This window comes from Cibotium barometz, chromosome 58 (assembly GCF_041138505.1).
Source record: "Cibotium barometz isolate CiBa-2024 chromosome 58, ASM4113850v1, whole genome shotgun sequence".
NCBI lineage: Eukaryota > Viridiplantae > Streptophyta > Polypodiopsida > Cyatheales > Cibotiaceae > Cibotium > Cibotium barometz.
This window is the reverse complement of record NC_141103.1, coordinates 18,593,121-18,618,734: the sequence shown is the minus strand read 5'-3', so window position 1 is coordinate 18,618,734 and position 25,614 is coordinate 18,593,121. Positions and strand designations below refer to the sequence as shown.

Here is a 25,614-nt window from a genome sequence, read left to right as displayed (position 1 = left end):
ACTAGAGATGATTGTGAGATGATATGTATGAGTTGATAGCATGACCCTTCTTGTCAACGGTAATAACAGCTCCCTTGAAACTTCTTCTTCTTTGGCTTCTTCTTCTTCTCATGAGAAGATGTCATGCCTTTACCTTTAGCATTGGCCAAAAATGTAGCATCTCTACCATTGCGGATCTTTAGCTGCATCTCCTCCTCAAGTAGCATAGCACTAAATTCTTCAAATGATAAAGATGGTACTCTAACCTGAGTGTTTAGTGATGTAGCCAAGCCATCATACTTGTATGGAAGAATTTGGATGCATCTCCGGGCCAACTCCCCACTAGTGTGTATAATCCCTACAGCACCCATTTGATCTCCCATATTTTTTATCTGCGAGATCAATGCTTTAGCAGCTTCTCCTTCAACAAACTTTTTAGCAACAAGCTGATTCTCTAGGTTCAAAATCTTGGTCTGATTACGAGTCTCATACTGATTTCTCAATATGATCCAAGACTCTGTAGCCTTGGTAGTATGTTGAATCAGAGTGATATCAGAATAATCTCTTATATTTCTGAAGAGGGAATTGATTACAGGGGAATATGCTGGACATTTTGAGAGGCTGGGGAGGAATCTTACATCGACCTTGACTAAAGTGCTCACACATATATCTACCACGTGGCCTACATCATCGGTGGCTCAGAGGTGGTTTTACTTTATTGGGGCAGGTTACATTGGGTTGTGGGGTCTCTCTCTCTCTCTCTCTCTCTCTCTCTCAGAAAAGATAATCCGACTCCACTTCCCTTGGAGCCTCCATGAAGTTTGCCGATGTCGTTCCTTCTTCACTGGGTTTGCTGTAGCAGTCTCTCGCCATGTGTCCTGGCTTTCCACATTTTATGATGTGATGGATAGGGGCAGGATAGTGATGGATGCGAGGGGGAAAGAGGTAATGGAATACATGCGTGGGGTAGTATCAAACTTGTATAGAAATTGTTTTATTAAATTTAAAGATCAAAATAGCCGATTAGTTGGGGAGGTGATAGATGCTATACATAGTCGATACCCCAATCCCCCACATGCAACATTCTCGGATGTATGGGGAAGAACGCGAATAAGGGAGATCTTAAGTAATAAAAGATCTCACCTTAAGAAACTCGTGTATGATGATCGGGTAAATCAAGCTGTGGGTGGCTATCTTGCCGACGAGAAACCTACCACCACTGCCCACAAACGCGAGTGGAAGGAGGCAAAGAAATGAGCAGAGGGTGGCGTGAAGAGCAAGCAGCATGTGGAGGCATGACGGATCCAGATAGAGACCATTGGATCTTCACATTTCGGATCTAGAGGTGTTGAGTCGTCTCACCACCTCCTCAAACTTATTGTCTCCTCTAACTCTTCTCCCTCTATCTCCTCTCTCATCGCGTTCCCTACCACCTCCCCCACCAAAGCATCTGTCGCATCCTCCCCATCCTCCACTCCCACTCTCCCTACTGTGGCGTTTGCTCTCCCTTCTGCGGCGTCGGCTCTCCTCTGTATTGCGGGTGGAGTCACGACTGGGGGATTGTGTACGTGACTGTGGACGTGACACTGAGCGTGATGGTGGCTGTGAGGGAGTACGTGATGGTCCCTTTCTTTCTTTCCTCCGCTTCCTTGCCTGCCTCTTACCCTTGGTTCGGATTGCTCCTCATTCGGGTTCAAGTCAGTCTTTTTCTTCGATTAGCATCATGGCTAATCATTCTCCCTCGGCCGGGCGAACCATTGTTTTTTCCGAAGCTGAGCTCGTGGTCCTCTACGCCGAAATAGAGAAAGACTCCAAAATGACCCTCATTGCCAGAATCTTTGGATCTCACCCGTCCCGTCTCTAGGCTCGAGATTGGGTCCTGGCGGCTCTGCCCTCCGACCTCGCTCCACACTTTGGAGATGTCAGGTTGCTTGGAAGAGGTTTCTTACAAGTGGATTTTGATTCTGAGGACGCAGCCTCGGAGGTTTTGAAGGGCAGCCCTTTGCCATTGGGCTAGAGGAAGATATTCTCTCTTCCCTACTCCAACTATTTTGACCCTGTTGAGGAAGACCGGAACCGTTTCCGGATTACTCTCAGATTACCAGGTCTTCCTTGCGCATATCGGGTCTGCCTTTGGGCTGGTTCTTCAAGTGCCCCCCCTCCACGCCTTGCCGACATCTTCTGCCTAGGTGGTCACTGCCTTGGCGGATGCTGTCCCCAGGGACATGGTTCTTGCCCGTGACATTGAGCTCTTTGAGGACTATGTTTTGCTTCCGGGTGCTTGTGGCCCTTTGAAGCAACGCATGGAGATTGCAGGTAAACCCGATCAGTGCCGGGTTTGTCACCAACAGGGTCACTTTGCTCGAGATTGCCCTCGGGCTCGAGGTAGCAGAGGCCTCGTTTAAGGGTGCTTCTCAGGCGCCACCTCCCTTGGTTCCTCCCCGGCCTTCAGTTTGCCAGGTGTGGCTAGTTGTCTCCCCTCTGGTGCGATTGATGGGAAGGCCTCCTCAAATCTGTATAGATAGATGATGTTTTTGGTCAGAGGGATGTGTCAGCTGATGCATCTTTGCAGAGAGATGATATCTCAGATCAGGATGATTTTGTTGAGTCCTCTCTACTTGGAGGGGGCGATATGCAGGATGTTCAGCGCAGTGGGGATTATGTATTGCAGGATTTTCAGCATGATGCCATTGCCCTTGATGCCCCGCACGGTGAGCAGGTTTCTCGTACATATGCAGTTACTATGCAGGGCCTCGGACAAGGGCATGTCAGTGGACTTTGCCCTGAGGATTTTCCCGTCTTCCAGCATTATGAGAGGCGTCCTCAGGCTGCCCATCGTCTTCTTAGATCGGGGGTCAAACCTTCTTCTCTTCCATGAGAATCGTCTCATGGAATGTTCAGGGCCTTGGAGGGCTTCCCACCCGTGGTAGGAAGTGCCTTCTGAAGGACCAGCTTCACCCTGCTGTTACAGGAGAGTCTATGGATGTACTTTTGTTGCAAGAACACAAATTGGATAGATCTCAGTGTGGCAAAACTGGTAAGATGCTTTCTGGCCACACCTTCTGGTCCTCGGCAGCAGTTGGGACTAGAGGGGGTGTTTGCATTTCAGTGGCAGCATTTGTTATGCCTCATGTTATTGGGCACGGTGTTATCATCCCTGCTAGAGCACAGTGGATCTTGATCATGCATGAGGGTCAAAAATTGGGAATCTTGAATATCTATGCACCTAACGTGAGAGGTGAAAGGGTGGCCTTTTGGGACACCATTACAAATGTCATTCCCCAGGTTGATCATTGGATAGTGGGAGGAGATTTTAATATGGTTGAGCAACCTTCTGACAAGAAGGGTGGACGCGAAGGGGGTTTACACCCTTTGGAGCGAACCTCATGGGAGAGGATCACGCTTTCCTTTTTTGGCAGGGATTGCTGGACTGAGGATGACTTCGAGAGAAGGCCAAATTCCTTATCTTTCTCTTGGCATAACCGCAAGAGCGGGGATGAGAGCATCTTTGCACGTCTGGATAGGTTTTATGTGGATGATTGGTCCTTGGACAGAGGAGGCACCATTGCTATTATGCCTGCACCACCAAATCCGATCATTGTCCCGTCGTTTTGTGTCGCAGGGAGCCTGGGGCTCGCTCGGCCTCTCCCCGTGTCCGTATCCCTGACTCTCTTTATCTAGATGCTGACATCTCCCTTGATGAGATCAGAGAGAGATGGAGATCTTGTGACGGTCCTGATCCTCGTCATAATATTGCGCTAGCTCTTGAGAGGACCAGCCATCATTATCATAGCAGTGCCTTGTCCAAGAAGTAGGAGGCTCTGGACAAGGAGAGAGCTATTAGGCATAGGATTGCTGCTCTTCAGAGGGAACATGAAAAGCATCCACATGCGTCTTGGATTACAGACCTCTTGACCACAGTTAGAGCAGAGCTGCAGTTGGCCATGGACAGGAGGACTGAGTTCGCCTTTCATGTGAACGAGGCTTTTTGGACTCAGATGGGTGGCAGATGCAACAAAGAGTTTTTTTCAGCACACAGGCCTTCCCATAGTAGGGATTCTGTGAGGTACTTGCAGGATTCACAAGGTGAGGTTCACATTGAGCCTGATAAGGTGAGGGGTATTGCTTCAGATTTTTATCGGTCTTTGTTGACTGCAGAGGTGCCCTCTCCTTAGAGAGATGTGGCATGGCAGAAAGTTTGGGAGTGCATGCCCAGGCTCATTACAGATGCTATGTGTTCTTCCCTGGATGCTTCTTTCTCGAAGGATGAATTCCTTCACGCACTGCATGCTCTTGCCAATGGTTCATGCCTAGGGGATGATGGTCTGTCTCCCCCCTTCTTTATTCTTTTTTGGGATCATATTGGAGATGCTATCACTGTTGCCCTTCAGGAAATGTGGTTGTCGGGTATGATGCCTCCATACCTCACGGAGGGGCTGATTCACCTTATCCCCAAGGGTGGGGACAAGACTGACATCAAGCAATGGAGGCCCATCACCCTCCTTGGATCTGCATATAAAATCTTAGCTAAAGCCTTGAGTATAAGGTTGCAGCAGATTCTCCAAAGGACTATCCATGATTTCCAGAATGGGTTCCTCCAAGGAAGGAGTATATTTGATAACATCTTTTCTTTTTGGGAAGCGGGCGAGTGGGCAAAGTCTAGTCAGCAGCCTCTTGCCATTCTTTTGCTTGATTTTGAAAAAGCTTATGACAGAGTGGATTGGGATTTTTTGGAGGGCACTATGGCACACATGGGGTTTTCCCAAAACTGGATCAGAGGGGTGTCCTGCCTATACAGGGAGGCTCATAGCACTGTTTTAGCCTTGGGGGGGGCGCGGTGAGCGTTTTCAGATTTCCCGTTCAGTGAGGCAGGGCTGTCTCCTTGCCCCTTTACTGTACCTCATTCTAGCTGAGGCTATGAGCAGGTTTCTTCGGGCTGCCCCTGGTGTTGTGGGTCTCAGGTTGCCTTTATGCACGGAGGAAGAGTTTTTGGACTCTGAGTTAGCAGATGATACGGCGTTGTTCCTTGAGGCTTCACATGCTTGTTTATGTGCTTTCCGGACAGCCTTGGAGGCCTTTTGTTTGGCAGCAAGAGCTACTATCAATTGGCATAGTCAGTTGGTTTTTGGATCAGTGATTCTCCTCTTGTAGATTGGGGTACAGATGTTGGTTTTACTTGGATTGAGAGAGGATGCTCTGCCTTGGTTGTCAGGTGGGCGTTGACATCTCCCCTGCACAACAGTTTGCTCAAGTGCTCTTAAGCATTAAAAGCAAACTTCATCACTGGAGTAGGAGGAAGCTCGACTTGGCCTCTAGAGCTTTGGTGGTTAACCAAGTTTTGCTAGCCACGGCTTGGTTTATCTCTTTGTGCTGGATTTTTCATAAGGGCTGCATTGGCCAGCTTCGTCGCCTTATTCGGAACTTTCTTTGGTCAGGGCTTGATGGAAATGCACACACCAGGGCTAGAGTTGCTTGGGAAACCATTATCAGGCCTAGGCAGGAAGGGGGATTGAATATCATTGACCCTGAGGTGCAATGTAAGGCTTTGCTTTGTAAGCTTGTTGTTAGGGGCTTTTTTCCAGGCACTGAGGCGTGGAAGGACTTTGTCATGCAGCTGATCACGAAGTGTGTCCCTGTTCGCGGAGGTGACTGGACTCTCAGCTCATGCTTTATTTTTTCGGATGCAGTTCACCGCTCCCCTTCATCCCCCCTGGTTAGGTCCCTCCTATGGGCTTGGGACTGCCTGAGGAGTTTTTTGGTACACATCCCCCCGTGTTCAGTGGAGGAAGTTAACCGACCGCCGATTCTGTGGAATGATTTGATCTTAGATGTGCATGGTAGGCCTCTTGGGGCAGCTATGCATATTCTTTGGGTTGGCTGGGAGACCTTATGCGCAATAGTGCTGGCTTGGAAGAGGCTTTAGAGCCTCACCGAGGTACAGGGATTGGATTTCACACAGCATTTGAGAGGCTCTAGCCGGAGGATTGCACAGATTGACACAGCCATTCCCAACCATTGGATTACTGGATCTTTCTTGGAAGGCCGTCATCATTCTTGGTTTGGGGTTTTTTCTGGGACAGGTGTTCATCTTCAGGTTATGGGTCTCCCCTTGCCTAGGGAGGATGATGTACCGGTCTTTTTTTCTGTACAGGATGGATGGCAGCTGGAGAGATGTGACGTGCAGGACCTTATTGAGGGCCCCTAGATTCGTCCAGCCAGAGTTGTTGGCAGGTTAAGGAAGCACGTCTTTGTTGACCTCTCTCTCTCTCTCTCTCTCTCTCTCCCCCCCCCGCGGGATGATCACAGAGAGTGTTAGCCTTTGGTTGTATGGTGGCTGCCCTATCAGACATTTGCATTGGGATCCCAATGAGTGGGAGTGGAAGGATGCTTGTAACCCTTTGAAAAGCATGCCTTTTCTCAGTTTTACGGTGCGGAATGCCAGACATCTTATCTTGGGCAACATTCAGAGTGTCCCTACTCTTAGACCCCATTGGGAATCTTATGGCATTTCGACTGACATTCAGAGGGTATTTTGGCGGAGATCGTGGCATTCTTATAGGAAGCCACAGATTTCCTCCTTTACCTGGGTTTCTCTTCGTGGTGGTCTGGCCACCAATCAGTGGAGGTCTGTTACTGGTGCTTGCCCAGCATGCCCTAGGTGTGCAAGAGTTTCGGAGTCAGTTTACCATTGTTTATGGGAATGCAGGGAAGCACAGAGGGTTTAGTCTGCGATTGGACACCTCTTTGGTACGATTAAGAGAGATGCTATCATTTCTTTTGGTTCTATCATTTGGTTGACACAGTCTGGGCCTCAGCTGAGATTCGAGGGGACTGACAGGAGCTTGGGCATTATGGTTAGGCAAGGAGTTGCTCGGCAGTGTTGTCTTCAGGATTTGCCACTTTCACACTTTGTCCCTCCGACACAGAGGTTAGATAGCTCTTGGGAGATTATTGCTAGCATCTCAGCCTGGAATATCTAGAAGGCTAGATGCACCGAGGCCATTGAGGGTACTCCTGTTCTTGTTTCTCAGTGTCTTTGCAGAATTTGGAGTGATATTATTCACACCATTATGGGTACCTGGGCTAGAATCCAGGGATCTTCGAGGGCTGCGGAGAGGAAGCACGACCAGTTTATGAGAGAGTGGGACATTGGTATCTTTTTTACATCCTCTCATTGGGGACCCTATTGGCAGCACAGGGCTCCTGATTGGTTGAGATCTCCACCTTGCTTGGTGTGAAATTTCCATTTTGTAAATTTTTTTCATACTTAATAGAAGTCTCCTTTTTGGAAAAAAATAAAAATTCCATGGAAATACTTTGCCATTTCCTCTCTGGAATAGCAAAGGATGTAATAATCTGGGCGACTTCACACGCTTAAATTTAGTAACCTGACATTGTAAACAATGTGTCACATAATGATTAACATGTTTCTTTAACTGTGGCTACTACCAGTAGAAACATTTAATGAGCTCAATAATTTTCTTAATTCCCAGGTGTCCAACACATGGACTATTGTGACATTCTCGTATCACTAATACCCTCAAATTATCTGAATCCAAAATGCCTATCTTGCCGTTAATAAATTAGACGGGGTTGATTCCTCATCTACTTGGCTAGTCTTATTTCATAAGGATTGAATATATGGATCCGTTTTTTGAGCTTCACATATTATATTTCTCGACTACATTGAAACTCATTTGATACATTATGCGAGACGTTGCATCGGCAACAACACTCTCTTTTTTTGCTGGGAAAAAGATCCTTCTATTAGTTAACCAAAAACCAGTTGCGAAGGGCTAAATACAACCACGAGGGGCTAGATACGAACTCGCTACCATGTACGCGGTGGGGATCAGAGAATCAAGAGGTGGAGAAAGATGCACTTCTCCTCTAGCTGGCCGCACTATGAGGAAAAGGCTATCTCATACAGGGGGAGGGGAGGGGAGGGAATAACCAAAGGGCTAGGCTGCCAGAGCCTCAACAAGGCTTCCTGCCGCTTTCGCATGCGGTCAGAGCCACCCTGCAACTTTCCCCACTGGCCGTGGAGGGTATGAATGATATCAAGCCAAATGCTCTTGGTGGACTCCATAGGTGGAGGGTGGGTACCTTCGATGGCTTTTTGCATCTAGCTTGCAAGATGTGCCAAGTTGCAATGCTGCCATAGATCTCCCATCTCTGATACGAACCTGGAGTCCAATGATTAGTGGATGGGGCTGGGATTGATACTGTCGAGATGCGAAGGTGAGAGACCTGAAGGGCTAGCCTTCCACCTTCCTCCTTGTAGGCCATGACGCCAAGTCCACTCCCCCGGGGTCCATTGGAGGATCACGCCAAGTCCACTCCCCCGGGTTTCACTGGAGGCGCGTGAGGGGCTAGATCTCCCAAATCCATAACCGCTAGAGTCCCTTTCTGCCTCAGTTGGTGTGGTCATGGAGAAGAACTAGAAAGGAAAATTTCACATAGGAAACATAATTTTTCATCTTCTAGATTTGGTTATTCAGACTCTGAGAAAGATCACATCCTTAAAACAAGTCAGGCTACTTTAAGGCACAAGAAAAGAAGAAGGAAAGCAAGATTAGCTGTAAAGCTTTTACCTTTCAAAATTTTGATGGCAAGAAAGATGCTTGCACAATACTTGCATGGCTTAGTCCACTTGATGATTACTTTTCGGGGGAGAAATTCTATGAGAATGATAAAATCAAGTGTGTTACGGTGGACAATGCAGCATTATGGTCGAACATGACTAGAACCAACAATAATAAATCTATTGAAATCATCCAGAGGGGGCTCAAGTGGGCTATCTACAGAGATGGTAGGGTCATTATCACTGAGTGTCATCCCAAATAGGGACGCGTGGTCTATGAGACCAAACACGTGAGGTTAGCAGAATGGAATTGCAATGGCATGCTGTGGTCGAATCCAGGAGGCTTGAGCGAGATTCTCACAGGCAGGGATGTCATTTTCTATACAGAGACTCATCACAGACTTGAGAGGTGCTTACCATACATAGCCGGGTATGAGTGAGAGTCAGCTTTTCGAGGAGAGACCTGCACATCAGGAGGAGTACGTGGCTTGGCACACCTTCTCCCCGACTTCTCCATCCCGCCGCCCCCCTTTGAAGCTGACCATGCCTACCTCTCTTTCACTCTTACCGGCACACCACCTATCCCTCTGCTACCACCGCCCATCTCACATTACACCCATGTCCTTTTTGATCACGAGCTTGACCTTGTTTACTCCAACCACATCTACCACCAACTCCAGGATGTGGAACCTATTGTCCCCCTATCCACCCTCACATCACAGCTCACCACCATACTCCACACATCCGGCACCACTTCTTTCATTTGCACGCAGCGGTTTACCGCCAAACTTCCTTGTGGTTTCATGCCCTAGAACTGTTAGTATGATAATGAATGCCAGGACACACGCTCCCGTCTTAAGCATGAGGCACATATTGGGCAAATCACGAAGCGCCAAGCGCAACGGATTTCTCAAGGGCTCACCCAACGCAAGAAACATGAGTTCTATTCTTAGAAAGAGGTTGAGTTGTACTGACTTTTCTTAGGGCGGAACTGCAACGAGGCCTGGAGGAAACTCCGAGAACATTGCCCCTCCACACCTGTCACCTGCCTGGACACATGGCACTCCTATGCACGCTCACTCTATCATATCTCCCATCAGCCACCCCTACCTCTACCACTAGATCCCCGTCCCACCACCTCCCGTTTCTTCACAAAGGGCATGGTCCTCAAGGCCATTCGTAGACTACGTAATGGGCGAGCCCAAGATCATGAGGGGCTCACTGGCGAGCACATCTCGCATGTTGATGATACCATACTATTTCTTACCAATCATGTGTTTTAACTTAGCTCTAGTCTATGATCCACCATAGCCAACTTGCACATGCTATTCAATATTGTAACATGGTATCAAGGGCCTTGTCATTATCCTTGGACGTTTTTTTTGTGTGGCTATCACATCTTCAACCATTTTCAACTATTTTTAGTGTCTTTCACTAGATTCCAAAGCTGCCAGCCATACCCACAATTGGTGGAGGATTCAATGCTCCTAGCTCACTCACTCAGTGCCCACGAAACTTCGTGAGCATCTTCTACACCTCAAGGCAATTTGGCTCGCACAACCAATTGCGCTGATTAGCTATTTGTCGCTGCTGCGGCATTATTTTTTTCCCCAAATCGTCTCTGTTTTGTATGCAGTCGTGGTCCTACAGCTCATATAGCTCGACCAGTTCAATCTGCCTAATTCCTCCTAGTCGTGAGTGCGCCTATAGGTGACCTTGCTTGCCCTAAAAGGGCTTGGCCAATAGTATTCTCAGTAAGGAGAACGAAGCTCTTCATTAGAGCTGTGTCTTCTAGCAGCCATAGCCAAAAGCTTCTCTCATACTAATTAGTGATTAATAATCACTAATACTACTTGTGTTTGGCTAATCAAGTGTTCTCTCTAGCCTTATCAGTTATTTTATCTCAATGTTGGTCTTGGCCTCTCTTGTAAGCCCCAACAAGTTTCTTGAAATCAACTCCAAGCCTTTCACAAGCTTCTAGTTCAAATCTCTCATTCACTAAGAGCTTCAATCTTCAAGGTGACTAGTTTTAGCCAAACCCTCTTCAATACTTGCTCTCAAGTGTGTTTCTCACCTCTCTCAATCCTAATGGCCTCACATGATACTACCTTCCACTTCAAGGGGCAAAACTTCCACACTTGGCAAACCTGCATCAAGCTCATCCTCATGAAGAAAGGCGTATGGAGCATCACAAGTGGAAAGGAGAAGAAGCCAAGGGAGCAAGCTACTATTGTGGCATGGGAGACCAAAGATGAAAAAGCAAGAGCCATCATAACTATAAAGTTGGATGACACATACATTCACCGTGTGGATGAGTGTGAATCTTCCAAGGCTTCACGGGATCAATTAGATACCCTATTTGGGGCTCAATCTAGGAGCTCTAAGTTTGGTTTTCTCATTGAGTTTTTTAAACTTGATATGAAGTCTATAACTTCTCTTGCATCTCATCTTAACTATATTCAAAGTCTTATGACCCAGCTGGCAGGCATCTCAAGTCATTGCCTCTCGATTTTGACAACATTGTGACAACTTTGACCAACATGCCTAAGCTTATTGATGTCGAAGCTTCTCTTTTGGAGGAAGAGAAAAAGCTGAAAGTCAAAGCAAAAGAGGACACCTTGTCCAACACTTCATCAAATGAAGTGAATGAAGTGGCTCTCTACACATCAAACAAAGGCTACAAAGGGAAGGCTAAGTACAACTCTTCAATCATTTGTGATTTTTGTCACAAACGTGGACACATTGAGAAAGATTGTTTCTTTCGAAAGAAGGCTCAAATGGCCTACATTATGCATGAAGAGTATGGAGATCAAGAAGAAGAGCATGGAGAACCAAAGGAAAACAACAAGTGGCATCATGAGGCTCTCACAATGCAAAGTGACCATCTCTTCTAGATCATGTCTTGGGCCCGGTCCCAAACTCTTACCGCCCAACTTTACATAAGTGTTGTAAATCTTTGTAAATCAGCCATTAAACCTTTAGCCCAACTACTCCTAACTAGCCTCAAGTTTAAATTGTCATCCTAAACTTGTATGGTCATGGTAAGCAATCATAGTAAGAGAAAAATCATCTAGCATGGATGTTAGGTAATCATAAGTTGTGGTGAGTCATCAAAGGTCATCAGTACCATTGTAATGATCACTTGTTTGAAGGGGGGTGTTGAAATATGCACCAAACACATCCCTAGAAGGATGGGGCCAAATGGACCATGTACATGTGAGGGACCAAATCACTTAGCTTGTGGGTGAAGCTTCTCTAGCACTTAGTTTTGTGTTAAACCACTTGTTTTGATGAAACCACTAGGTGGTATTGAGTTGTATGAAATCTATAAAAGGGCACTTGCCTATGAAGTAATCAATCAATCCATTTTGCCCAATATTGTTGTCTTCCTTGTGTGTACACAACTCTTATACTATTTCTTACCAATCATGTGTTTTAACTTAGCTCTAGTCTATGATCCACCATAGCCAACTTGCACATGCTCTTCAATATTGTAACAGCCCCTACTAGCCTACATGTTCAATAGAGCCCTTTGTGAAGGATCTCCACCCTCTTGGTCCACCAACACCATCACCCCCATCCTCAAAGCTGGAGATCCCCTCGATCCTAATAATTACAGGACGATCATGATTAGCCACACATTGGCCAAACTCTATGGATCAATGCTAGAGATAGAGCTCAATTCATTTGCAGAGAGCCAGGGATGCAGAGCCTCAGGATAGGTTGGCTTTCGGAGGAGCTACTCTACCCTTGACCACATCTTCACCCTCCGTGCCATCATCGAGGAGGGTAGAGCACAACATGAGAGGATTTACTGCTGCTTTTTGGATTTCCCTGCAAAGCTTTTGATTTTACCCCAAGCCCGCGTCCTACACCGTCTATAGGAGATAGGATTCCCATGTGACATGGTTTGGAGCATCATCGCCCTCTATGAGTCCGTCACCGGATGAGTGAGAGCCCCAGGTGGTACATTATAGGAGATTTCCAACACTATTGGGGTGAAACAGGGCTGCCCTCTATCACCCACTCTTTTCGGCCTCTACATTGATGAGATCTCTAGCTTCATTGACGGATTAGGCAGGGCTGGTCCCACACTGGGAGGCATATTGATCCCCATACTACTTTATGCAAATGACATCGTCCTCATCTCTGACTCAGCCGAGGGACTTCAAAGACAGTTGGATGCCTTACAGGACTTCTGCACTCAACGGGACCTCTCCGTTAGCCTTGGTAAAACCAAGGTAATGGTCTTCAATACTTCTCGCCCCTTCACATCTAGATTGAGCTTCACATATAGAGGGGATCCTGTGGAGATTGTCTCATCCTATGTCTACCTTGGTGTCACTTTCAGTGGTCCACGCTTCACCATGCTTCCGGTAGCACATGCCAGAGTGACATGGGGATATGTAGCCTTGAGCTTACTTGAGCGACAGTGCTTCCAGGTACATTTGCAAGAGCCCAGGACAAAGGGTTGACTTTTTGACACCCTTGTCACACTAGCCGGATGTATGGAGCAGCCTTCTGGAGGACCAGATTTATCCGATGAGGATTGGCAGCGTGTTGAGAGGCCCCAGGTCATGATGTCCTCTCGTATGATCCACAACAAACCATCAGTCCCACACCAGATTATCCAGGCAGAGTTTGTTGCAGCCCTGATGGTAGTGGATGCACTCTTCCAGACAGACACATACCTCTATCGTATCAGTCACATGGACCCCCACAGGTACCCTAGGCTTGCCGTGGAGTCCTCGAGATAGCTAGCATTTGAGGGCCACTCTGGAGTATGGTATGCATTAGTTTCCACTTGGTTCTCAGTATATGGGCTCCGCATGGACGACCTACCCCCCCTTTAGTACAATTTGGACTCCCCTTTTCTCCGGCTCTCTCACGAGGATACCAACCAGGTTATCCGTTTAGATCTTCTCAACCTCTACACCCATTGCACATGGACCACACCTGTGGAGTTCCCAACGAAGATGCACTTCTACAGAGATCACTTCCCCCACGCTCATTGAGCATGGATTCATCCAGCAGCCAGGCTACTTGAGTGTTTACATATCCCATGCCATGCGGATTGCGATTGGCCAAATACGGGTTTCATCCTACCGGAGATAGGTAGAGCTAAGCGCATCTTCACAGCCCAGAGAATTTCATACGGAGACCTAGAGAAGAGAGAATCTGTCGATTGTGCCACAAAAAGGTTGAGACGGGGGAGCATTACATATGCCGCTGCCCAGTATACTATGAGATCTGCGGGAGGTTTCACTGTCTTTTTCATAAGGGGTTTGGTCCACTCTCGAGAATCATTGACTTTCAAGATCAGTGTTGCCTAGGCCTCTTCTTGCTTGAGCTCCGCAAACATAGGGACACTTTCTTGAGAGAGCTTCAGCCCCAGCCACCTTGCCCCGTCCCTCGCCAACGAACCAACACCAGTTTCTTCCGGACCCAGGAGGTGGAGAACATCGATATAGTGGATCTTGTGGACCCTCCTCGAGTTGCTCCAAACCTACCTCGCCCGAGAGGAGTTACCTCGGACTGGGCCTCCACACTCCAGCGTGCTCAACACCCCTAGCTCCGTCGGCCATGATCCCCTCATCAGCTCTAGATCCAGGATATACTCTACTGCCATCGAACTACCTTTCCACATGACATAGCTGAGGCGGCCATACTCATTAGCCCCATGCTTGATTTTTCTGAGAGTGGTATACCATCTACTGGGAGCTGATGTTGCTTTCATGTTTCTATGTTCTTAGTATTCCATGATGAGTTACCATGGACAGTTTTATATCACCCGAGTGAGATAGCTATGTTTATGTTTTGTTTCTGTTTTATTTTCCATTCGATGATGAGATATGCCATGGACATTATTGTATCACTTTGGTCTCATAGGCCCATTGGGTCTTTAGTAGACGCTTAATCTCTCTCTCTCTCTCTCTCTCTCTCTCTCTCCGAGAGAAGATCCACCCACTACCTTCGACCTCGAGGTTGATGCAAGAGCCACCGAGAGGAGTGACACTAGAGTCACCATAGGAGGATCAGAGCCATCATTTCCCACTACCATAGGACTTTCTCTCGCCGGCTTTGCTTAACGACATTGGGTACCATGATGCAGCGCGTAAGCCCAATGGAGCGTGGCGTGATAGATTCAACCATGTGTACAAGAGATAAAGATACAGAGAGAAAGATGGATATAGGGGTTTCACACAGTTCACCACGCTAATCGGGAACAAGTTTCGTCCCCTTTTTAGGAATTTATTTCAAGAACAATCCACGGGCTTTTCCAAGCCAGGACCAATACAACAAACGAATACATTATCAAACAAGAGTGCCGATGTCGAGGTTGGGCTGAAATCGATATTGAGGCACAAGATAACTGATGCCAAGCTCACCATGAGGATGACCCACAAGAGTCTTACTCCAGGCTAGTACCGAAATCCAATGCTTGAATCAACTTGATGCTCTGAAATATCCGCAAGGCTCTCTACACTCAATCCGGATAGGCAATCCCAAGAGGCTCACACCAAGGTGGTGAGTATGTGTCTCCACAAGGCAACCCCTCCTCCTTAGGGGTATAGAGAAGTTGGGAGGCAGTGGCACTCTTAGGTGGTGGTGGCGCTGATGGTTGGCACCGGCACCGGCACCGGCACCGGCAGCGTTGGAGGTAGTAGGCAGTTTACACAGGTGGCGCAACCGGCGAACGGCGGCGGCAGAGCTCATAGGGCAGGGGCGCAGGGCGGCGCAACTGGGCGGAACACCGGTGGAGGTTGGCGAGGCTGGAGATAAGGACGATGATGAGTCTCCACAAGTTCTCCTCAAAAATCTCCAAGGATTCTTCCTATGCTTCCCCGAGAGGATACGAGATTCTTGTATACTTGATGGGTGTCCACACTTTTGCCTTGCCTTGCTTTTGCTTTGCCTCTTGCTTTTGTTTTATTTTCTTGCTTTTGCTTTGCCTCTTTGCTCTTTTTTATTAAATATTAATGATAGTCAAAGTTCTTGATTTGTGCTTTTACGATATTCAGGGCCTTTTTGGCCCTGGAGTTGCTTTTTGAAAAATTGGCTTTTAGCTTTTTGATCGAGTTCGATGTCCTTTTTCCAATGGTGCCCTCAGCTTTTGGTCAACATAGTTTGACTTTTTTTCTTTTTCTTGCTTTTTGACCAATGATGGTGCTTTTTCCTGTGCCAACCTAAAGATCCCTCATGTGTCCATGAACCTATCCAAGTGTCCGGGCATGAGTTCCATCATGTGAAAAGAGCATGGAGGACCAAATAGTTACATAGCGTCCTATGCAGGATATTTTAGGGTAATGTGAGAACTTGACGCTCTTTGTATTGGGATCAGCTTTGACATTTCAGCCCTTGTTTCTTTCTTTTATTTTTAGTACCCATGATGATGTATTCCATGGACATGATGTAATCTTTTGGTCTCATAGATCATTTTGGCCTTTTGTAGACGTATGGTATGCACTAGTTTCTGGAAGAGGCCTTGGCAACGCTTGTCCTGGAAGTCAATGATCTTGGAGAGTGGACCAAATCCCTCACGAAATAGACAGTGAAACCTCACGTGGATCTCATAGTATACTGGGCAGCGGCATATGTAATGCTCCTCTGTCTCAACCTCTGTGGGGCATAATCTTTAGATCCTCTCCTCTCTGGGTCTCTGTATGAGCTTCCCGGCTCTGAAGATGCGCTAAGCTCTACCTGTCTCTACTCTGAGGCGGTGGGATGAAGCCTGTATCTGGCCAATCACAATCTGCATGGCATGGAACATGTGAACACTCAAGTAGCCCGGCTGCTGGATGAATCCATCCTCAGTGAGTGTGAGGAAGTGATCTCTGTAGAAGTGCATCTTTGTGGGGAGCTCCGGAGGTGTGATCCATGTGGAATGAGTGTAGAGATTGAGAAGATCTACCTGGATAACCCGGTTGGTGTCCTCGTGAGACAGCTGGAGAAAAGGGGAGTCCAAACTGTACTGAAGGGGGGGTAGGCGGTCCATGCGGAGCCCATATACCGAGAACCAAGTTGCTTGAGCTCCGTAGACACAGGGACACCTTCTTGAGAGAGCTTCGTCCCCAACCACCCCGCCCCCTCCCTCGCCAAGCAACCATCACCAGTTTCTTCCGAACCCAGGAGGTGGAGGACACCGATATATTGGATCTTGTGGAACCTCCTTGAGCTGCTCCAGACCTACCTTGCCCGAGAGGAGTTACCTCGGACCGAGCCTCCGCACTCTAGCATGTCCGACGCCCCCGGTCCCCTCGTCGGCCACGATCACCTCATTAGCTCCAGATCCAAGACATGCTCCACCGCCATCGAGCTACCTTTCCACGTGACATAGCTGAGGGAGACCTTTCAGCCATACTCATTAGCCCCATGCTTGATATTTTGGAGAGTGGTATACCATCTACTCGGAGCTCTGATGTTGCTCTCATGTTTCTATGTTCTTAGTATTCCATGATGAGTTTCCATGGATAGTTTTGTATCACCCCAGTGAGATAGCTATGTTTATGTTTCCTTTCTGTCTCATTTTCCATTCCATGATGAGATATGCCATGGACATTATTTTATCACTTTGGTCTCATAGGCCCATTGGGTCTTTAGTAGACGCTTAATTTCTTTCTCTCTCTCTCTTTCTCTGATTAGACCCAGCTACATCGATACTCATCTTTCTCATGGGGTACGGTGTGCTATTGGTCAGATGCGCACATCCTCACACCAGCTAGAGATTGAGACTGGCAGATTTAGAGGAGTACCAGCTAAGGCCAGGATTTGTCAGCTGTGCCAGATGGAGCTAGAGACAGAGTTACATTACATATGTCACTGTCCAGTATATTATGAGATACGAGGCCGTTTTCATTGCCTGTTTAGAGAGGGTTTCGGACCACTTTCTAGAGTCATGAGATACCAGGATCAGAGATGCCTTGGATTATACTTGCTGGAGCTTCGTAGACATAGAGAGGGTCTCTTGAGAGGGAGGGGATCAGAGAGGGAGAGACACCTACAGAGGCAGATTACAGACTTCTTTCGACCAGAGATTGAGCAGTCAGGCCAGCAAGCATTGCAGCTAGCCCCAGAGTATAGCCGCACTAGAGGTACACTGATTGATCGGGCTATAGAGCTGGGGCGGTCTAGGCGCCCCAAGATGAGAGGCCCATCTCGACACCGGCGGAGACTACAACAGAGGATCAGGACCATACTGGCACGGCATGGGAGACGTCCAGTCAGAGTACTCACCATGGAGGACATTGAGGATATCCGCCATCGACCGATGAGAGACATCTTTGGATAGTGATGTGTATGATGCTTACCTTTGTTGGTGGAGTTTTCCTCCGAGATGTTATCCATTAAGAGCTCCTAGTACCGTACTTTTCCTCATAGTTGTTTCAGTTTCAGTTAGTTGTTTAGTTGTTTTTAGTTTTTCTTACACAGACATTGTATCAGATCCAATTGTTGTAACCTTTTTGGTCTCATAGGTCATTTTGGCCTTTTGAAGACGTTAATATATCATTTCATTTCATTTCTCTCTCTCTCTCTCTCTCTCTCTCTCTCTCTCTCTCACACACACACACACACACACACACACACACACACACACACACACACATCCATCCATGTCTGTGCCAAGTCAGCATGACTTGATCTCTCTTTCTACTCACACCCTTTATCAATGGCTGAAACAATGTTCACTAATAGGGACTTGGAGCAGGTATAGCTGCCTCGGCAATGCATTGGCAAAACGATCATTAAATTTAGCAAGAAAATTCAGACTCTCTTGAGTAAGAGTATCTACATGCATATCACTATGTTCCACATTATCATGAACAAAAACCAAGTACGGGAAAAGAACCTTTTTCATTTCTTTATTAATGTGTATGAGAGATACAATGGGAATAGAGTCTCCCTCTTGCCGGCATCAATAACATGCCTGCAAGTCCTTATGCATAAAAGTGATTCTATTTGTCTTATAATCCTTGTGGGAATCAAGACGATAATGCCAAGACTTGCCTAGCAATACACCACAACCATTGAGAGGGAAAAGCAAAAAGTTCTCATGATCCAAATAGCCTTGAATGTGCACACGTAGCTTGCCTATGATAGGTGTAACTTGCACCTCTTTGCCCACAAAAGTGGCTTTTGCTTCAATTTGGGGTCCCAAGTCCCGTACCTCAATGCCCTGTTGGAAATTATGTGAGAGGTCACCCATCCTAGTTGTGTTCACACCAATGCACGCTAATTGGAGGTTCCCACAAATTGGTCTAGCCATCTAGACCCCAAAACCTTAAGGTGATGGAGGACCTCCAGCCTATCCATTTCGTGGAAATCTCCTAGTACTACACTTTGGCACCAATTTTCTCAACACCCTCCTTGTTTCTAAAACTCTTGGGTACTCTCAAATATACTAGCATTCCTTTAGTAACTCCCTTGGTGATACGCTACCTATTAGGTTAAAATTGTGCGCTTTCCTAAGCACTTGTGATAGCAACCCCGAGCATTGACTAGCATTTCTTGCATATCCGCTAAGGAATCCCTAGTCCCATCAATCTAAATACCCTCGAGTCCTATGTTTTTCGGCGATCTAGGTGATATATGTACATCAGCATAAATGGACTGTAACCAATAGCACTATTATAGGCAAATTCGACCATAGGGATGTACCTCTCTCAATGAGATATAGTCATCTGGAGCCGTATGCATGAAGCATATCCTCCAAAACCTGATTCACTCTCTCTGTTTGCCTTTCAGGGTGAGGATCATCAGAGGAACTCATACTCAGGTTTCTAGTTTGCCTTTCAGACCGAGGATGATCAGAGGAACTCATACTCATCGTAGTCTCCAGTTTTTGGAAAAGTAGCTACCTGATGTGTCCAGAAAACTTGTCCCGGACTGATGTCACTCACTATGTTACAGGGCAGACCATACAATCTGAAAAGCTGCTCGACAAAATGTTGTGTTAATTCAATTGCTTCCACTGTCACCCTTGTGGATAAGAATCTTGCCATCTTTGTCATCCTGTCTACCACTACCGAGATAGCATCATGTCCTCTACTAGTCCGTTGCAATCCAACGATAAAATCCATGGAAGTAACTTTCCCATTTGCTCAAAGGAATCTCTAGAGGATGTAACAACCCTCGAGTGCGGAGGCATTTACATGGCACTGATGACATTTGACCACATAGTCCTGGACATCCTCCTCCATCTAGGCCAATAAACCATTCATTCCTTCTAATCATAAGTCTGATGTACTCCTAGATGTCGTGCTATAGGAGCGTCATGACATTTAAATAAGAGCTCTCCCCTAATATCAACGCTATCCGGTACACAAACTCTATCATCCCACAACAACAATCTGTTCCAAATAAAGTACCGACTACTAGCCAACTTGACAGGTGATATGACCCTTGAGTCTTGGTCTAAAACTACGAAGCTCCCCGCGTTGACCTTTTGCAAATGCCAACTGGAATGCCCATCGGTCTGACATAGCCCTCTTAGGGAATCATGCAAGCCAGCACAAATCTTAGTGAAACTTCAAAAGATTTCAACACCCCAACCCTACAAGGCATTTGCAACTTGGTTTAAACTACCCTTCTGGCAGTGACTAACACGGCATACAAGAATCTTGCAAAGAGCAATGTTGGACAGTAAGAAAGCTTGTGAACATCTTCCAAACTCGGAAGGCATTTGGCAGAGGGGACTTGGGCATCTTGCACAGAGTTAATGCCGATTAGGCTCAGGGAAGTCATAGATGACTTGGCTAGCGTCTTTCACCCAAGGGCTTAGAGTGAAGCTGTCGTATTTTCACTACCCCTGAATGTGTGGGGTTCTTTTTGGTGCGGTACCTTCTCCGCGATGATACTAAACTATTCCCTGAATGCTCGAACTAAGAGATTTGTGGACTGTCTCAATTATATTGTACATTGCATCCTACTATTGTGTTTCTTAAGCTTGCATAGCCAAGGTATGCCACCTTATTTAAGAAAGAGACGGATCTATGGAGAGTGGTGCAAGGATATCCTGGCAGACAAGAATTGGGAACGTTTTGGCATTATCATTTTTTGCATGCAGAGAATTGCACTTTTGACTAAGCTAGTAGTCAGTATAGTATTAAGTATGTAGTTTCACTACAGGTAATAGCTTAAGAAGAAGATGCCGTTTTGGTCATGTCCAAAGCACGGGGGGAGTTGGGGTGTGCCTCTTTTTGCTAGATCTTTGTAGAAGTCAGCAAAATATAAGTTTTATACTCCTCTTAAAAATGGGTTGATGATGGTATAAAGTCATCTTTGTGCAGGCCTCTTGCAAGGATACTGACTTCAAAGGAAAAAAAAGAAAGGGGGGTTTTGAGAGGGCCTTTTGGGAAGTTTTTATACCTGCCCCTCAGCAATACAGTCCCTTCATATAAATGTGGCAGTGTCTGTTTGGTACCATGATATGTAATTTAGAGAATTAATTTGAAAACTTATGTTTTGACTTAACCACTTCCATGATTTTTATCCATGCAGCAACTTGCAACAATCTAGAAAATTTCAAGTTCTTTCCTTGGAAAATCATAATGAAGGAAGACAAGCTTCCGCTGGCACTATCCTTGTACATCAAAATGCAGAGTTTCTTTTCAGCTAACGAGAATGAAGAAAAGGTTTAATGTACACTCCACCCTGTTGTCCTACCATGCAAGCAGTCCATTCACCAAGTTCTACAGTGATTTGTTCTGCAATAGCTTTGCAACCAAGCAAAGAATGTGGCAAAGTTGAGCAGAGTCTTAGACTGGCATGCCTTGCTTGATCTAATTTTACAATCAATACTTCCTGTTGGTGAGTGATGTTGCTGCATTTCTTTGCCAGCCCCAAAAGCTGCCCCTTTCAACTCTCCATTCCTGTAGTTCCTATCGGAGAGGCTGGAGAAAACAGGGTAAGGCTTAGTCAAACCAAAAGGGTTGTTTTCTCTCTCGATGCATCTGAAGAGTTGAAAGACCTTTTTGTACTAATTCTTATATGCATGGACAAGAATAATAGAGTGCAATTATTTACTTTCAATTCCAAATATTAGGTTGATTTGAGTTGTTTTGTTTTTATGAGACTATGTCCTTAGGTAAGGGAAGCTTGAGTTACTGCATTTTGAAACATACAACCAGTTGACTAATTCAAAATAGGTATAATACACTAAATATTTACCCATTCTTTGGAGTTAGGTCAAGTGCTTCTGTGAGGGTGTTGAAAACATAGTCCTTAAGCTTCTTACAAATTTTGAAGGCATTTGGGCTCTGCTGCACTTGTTTTGGTGAAGAGGATATTGTCATAGCTTTTTAGAGACTATTTTTGGAGTTGTCTTGGACAACTTGGTTAATCTTGGCAAGATTTTGTTCCAGCATTTCAAGGCTTCAACATGGTTGGAAATATGGAAATTTCGAGCTTGGATGAGAACTACCTACGCTTTATGACCTTTCATGCTCATGAACATGATCGTGGGTAAAAGGTTATGGAAAGTGGTCTTAGGTGATGAGACAAGGCTAATCTGTAGGTAAGCACCTATCAATCTAGGAAGGATCCAAGTAGATGTAGTAGTTAGGGTTGCACTTGTAATGGCCCTAATAGAACAAAGTGTTTGATAGGTGAGATGCTCAAACTTTAAGATTGATTGCTCTTAGGTGACAAGACAAGGCTAGTTGGTAGGTAAACACCTATCAATCTTGGAAGGATCCAAGTAGATGAAGTGGTTAGGGTTGCACTTCCAATGGCCCTAATAGAACAAAGTGTTTGACAAGTGAGATGCTCAAACTTTAAGCTTGATTGCTCTTTTAGTCATAAAAGGAGCTTTGTACCACATATCAAGTGTTAATCCGTATTAGAGCAAGGATCGTGTGGGGAGTTTACCAAATCGACAAGCTTGAGATGCGATCAAGAGCTTCACCCTCACGTGTGGAGAGGTGCTTAAGAGCTTCGGAGAGTTGCTCAGTGGTGCACTTCTCCTGCACTCATTGTCACACTGATATAGATCTGTCTCCAATGAGTGGGGCGATTGCTTGTCGCCCGTGAAGCTCGGAGTGGAAGTCCTCACATGAGAAGCGATGTCTATGCTCTACCTAAAGAAAAAGGAGTAGTAGTCGATTAGAGCAGAATACCCAAATCCTAATCTTAAACATATCCACACATGCTAGATTAGAGTTGCAAGAGAGTGGAGAGAAACTCTATTGTATGAATGGGGTTAATAAGTTACAAACATGAGAAGTTGGCTTTTATACATCATAAGCCTTTTCTCGCTTAGCTGCCCGGGCTATAAGCAACCCGACTAGTTACAAGGCTTTTTCAAGTGTTTGGAATTTGTAGCGAAGTTACTCATGGTATAACCTTGGAGTACAAGACTCGAGAGTGTCTTAAGATTTCTTGCAATGTCAAATAATGAGAATTACAATGTAAGTAAATGCTCGGTATGTTATGCGTTAACATTGTAAGTGAAGAACCATGCTAACTAAAAGTGGTTAACATACTATCCTTCCTAATGTCATTACGTACTCATGATTGATCGAAGAAATTCAATGAGAGAAGTAGCGAAGTTGTTCCACTTAAAGGAGACTATTGTAGTTGAAAGATATGGATGGTGTGTCCGTTGTAAGTGAATACGAACCATTTAACCAAAAGTGGTTAGAACATAGATCCTTTCTAATGTTGAAGAATTTAGATGATGCAAGTGGGAAAGTTGTCCCACTTGAAGGAGACTATAGTAGTAAAAAGATATGGATGTTGTGTGTGTTGTCCCTCTGAAAGGGTGGTGTTAGTATGATAGAAAAAGTTTAGTGGAGTATTGGTGATTAAAGTATCCATCTAGTCCACACGTGGTATAGTCATGAGAGATGAATCTCTTTGATTTGTGGCTCTTACTTGATTTCTTTTCTTTTTCTTTTCATCTTCCTTAGTGGCTTTTCTAACTTATTTTGAGAAGTTTGAGTACAAAAGGAAACACTTAATTACCAATATCCCATTGTATGGTAAAGATACAGAGTTAGTTAAATAATTGTTAGAAAGCAATAGGTGAGGGGAGATCTAGAAGAACGAGGACACAATAAACAAATTGAACCACATTGTCTATTTGATGATGCATGGATTGCAAAGATGAAAACATTGATTGGGGCCGTATCATCATTCTTATTGAAGATACTGACAAATGGTATTGAGGTGATGTTCTTTAAATTGCTATTGTTATCTCCCTTTTATCTTTTTGATGTACAAGTAATTTACATCAACGAGTGTCCTCTTCTTCTTTTTGTTTTCTTGCTTTTTGAAGTACAAGTGGTATGTATGTGTGTGTATGTATGTATGTATGTATGCATGCAATATATATACACGGGTGTGTGTAAACGATACATGTCTACCATACATCTCACCTTGTTTGAAACTCAAGAAATTGCAATTTGAGACCATGCACAAGGGCTCACTTACACACAAGAAGCATCTACCGCCATTGCAACGTCATTCTATTGGTGTAGAGAGAGTCCTATAAAGCCCTAGCACGTGAATCTAGATGAGATTAGAATTAACAATTGTGAAGAGGTGACAAAAAATCCCTCCACAAGAGTAGTGACATCTATTGGTGTAGAGAGAGTCCTATAAAGCCCTAGCACGTGAATCTAGATGAGATTAGAATTAACAATTGTGAAGAGGTGACAAGAAATCCCTCCACAAGAGTAGTGACATCTATGGCAGATATATAATGCTAGAGTCCTAGCAGGTGAATTTAGATGAGATTAGCATTTACAAATGTGAAGGAGAGCCAAACATTCCTCCACAAGAGCAATAACATCTATACATGCAATATACAATTCACGCAAAAAGTCATTTGTGCACTTGATTTGGTATGTCATCGTACAATTCATTTCATGCATGATATAATTCATCTTATACGATTCTCATATCCAATACTTGATGTGGTACCTCCTCCTCGTACGATTCATTTCATATGTAACACAATACATCTTATACGAATAAGAAAGAGCCAAAATTCACCACGTACAAATCATTTGGTATGACATGTATATTAATATGTACAATATTTAACATATATCTCAGATAATTAGAATGGTATATTGGACAAAACATCATGTACAACGATTTGCAAGGAAATAAAAAATTCTTAAAAATAAAAAATTATAGTTTTTAAATTTTTTTTGAGATTTGGGATTCCCAAATGCCTAAAAGGAGAGATTATTGTGAGCAAGATCATTTAACCTTACAGCAATCCAATAATGTACTTTAGATTGAGGCAAAACAACATTCATTTGGATGATAATGCATCAAATGATCCCAAATCCTCTTATTAATCAAGTTTAGATTTATATTTAAGGGAGTGTTACAAACCTAAGATGTGAGGAATCCTTAGATACATCATCCACTGAGCAATCTATGGATCAAAGAGACAAAATTGATGACATGCAGAACAAGGATATGTAGTCATGGAGAGGATCACAAATCCTATTGTGCCACCTTCACTTATCTCTAAATATCTTAATAGGGAGAGCACTTAGGATGATCTCTATATAAGAAGATCTTATTTTAGGAAGGACAACCTAAGGAGTTAGTTGAGGGAAAATGTTACTTCAAGAGACCTTGAAGTTGGCAGACACTCAAGCAATAGGGACCTCAGGGAGAATGGTCACCTTTAACTTTTATCTTGCACAAAGAGAGTGCATTGAGGCCACCATAGCCACAATAATTATAGAAGAGAATGACACCAAAGGGACATAAAAAATAGGAGTTTCAAGAACATAACTTTGGTAGAAACAGTTTGGAAGAAAGAACGTATCATTGTGGTAGACAAAACCAACCAACCACTACATAAGGAGGTGCATGGGAAGAACCATAAGACACAACTGGCCATTAGCACAACTACATACCTATATACATGATAATATACCAACTCTTTTAGGTAGCCTCCACAACCTCATTTGGGTAACATAGCCCAATTCAAGAGAAAAATACCTAAACGTGAAAACACTAGCTTGGATGGAACTATATATTAGGAATAGGTTTACATCGTACTGAGCAACGTGAAACATCGACCTTAC

General features: G+C 45.0%; 1 long non-coding RNA gene across 1 annotated transcript in view; it reads left to right on the top strand.

Annotated features, from left to right (window-relative positions):
• The window catches only part of LOC147605993 (uncharacterized), a 29,614-nt gene extending 8,004 nt beyond the window's left edge, over nt 1-21,610 (top strand). The window contains exon 2 of the long non-coding RNA XR_015265079.1: nt 21,062-21,610. This is a non-coding gene — a long non-coding RNA (uncharacterized LOC147605993). The remainder of the gene's footprint in view (nt 1-21,061) is intronic.
• Nucleotides 21,611-25,614: the final 4,004 nt, after the last annotated feature.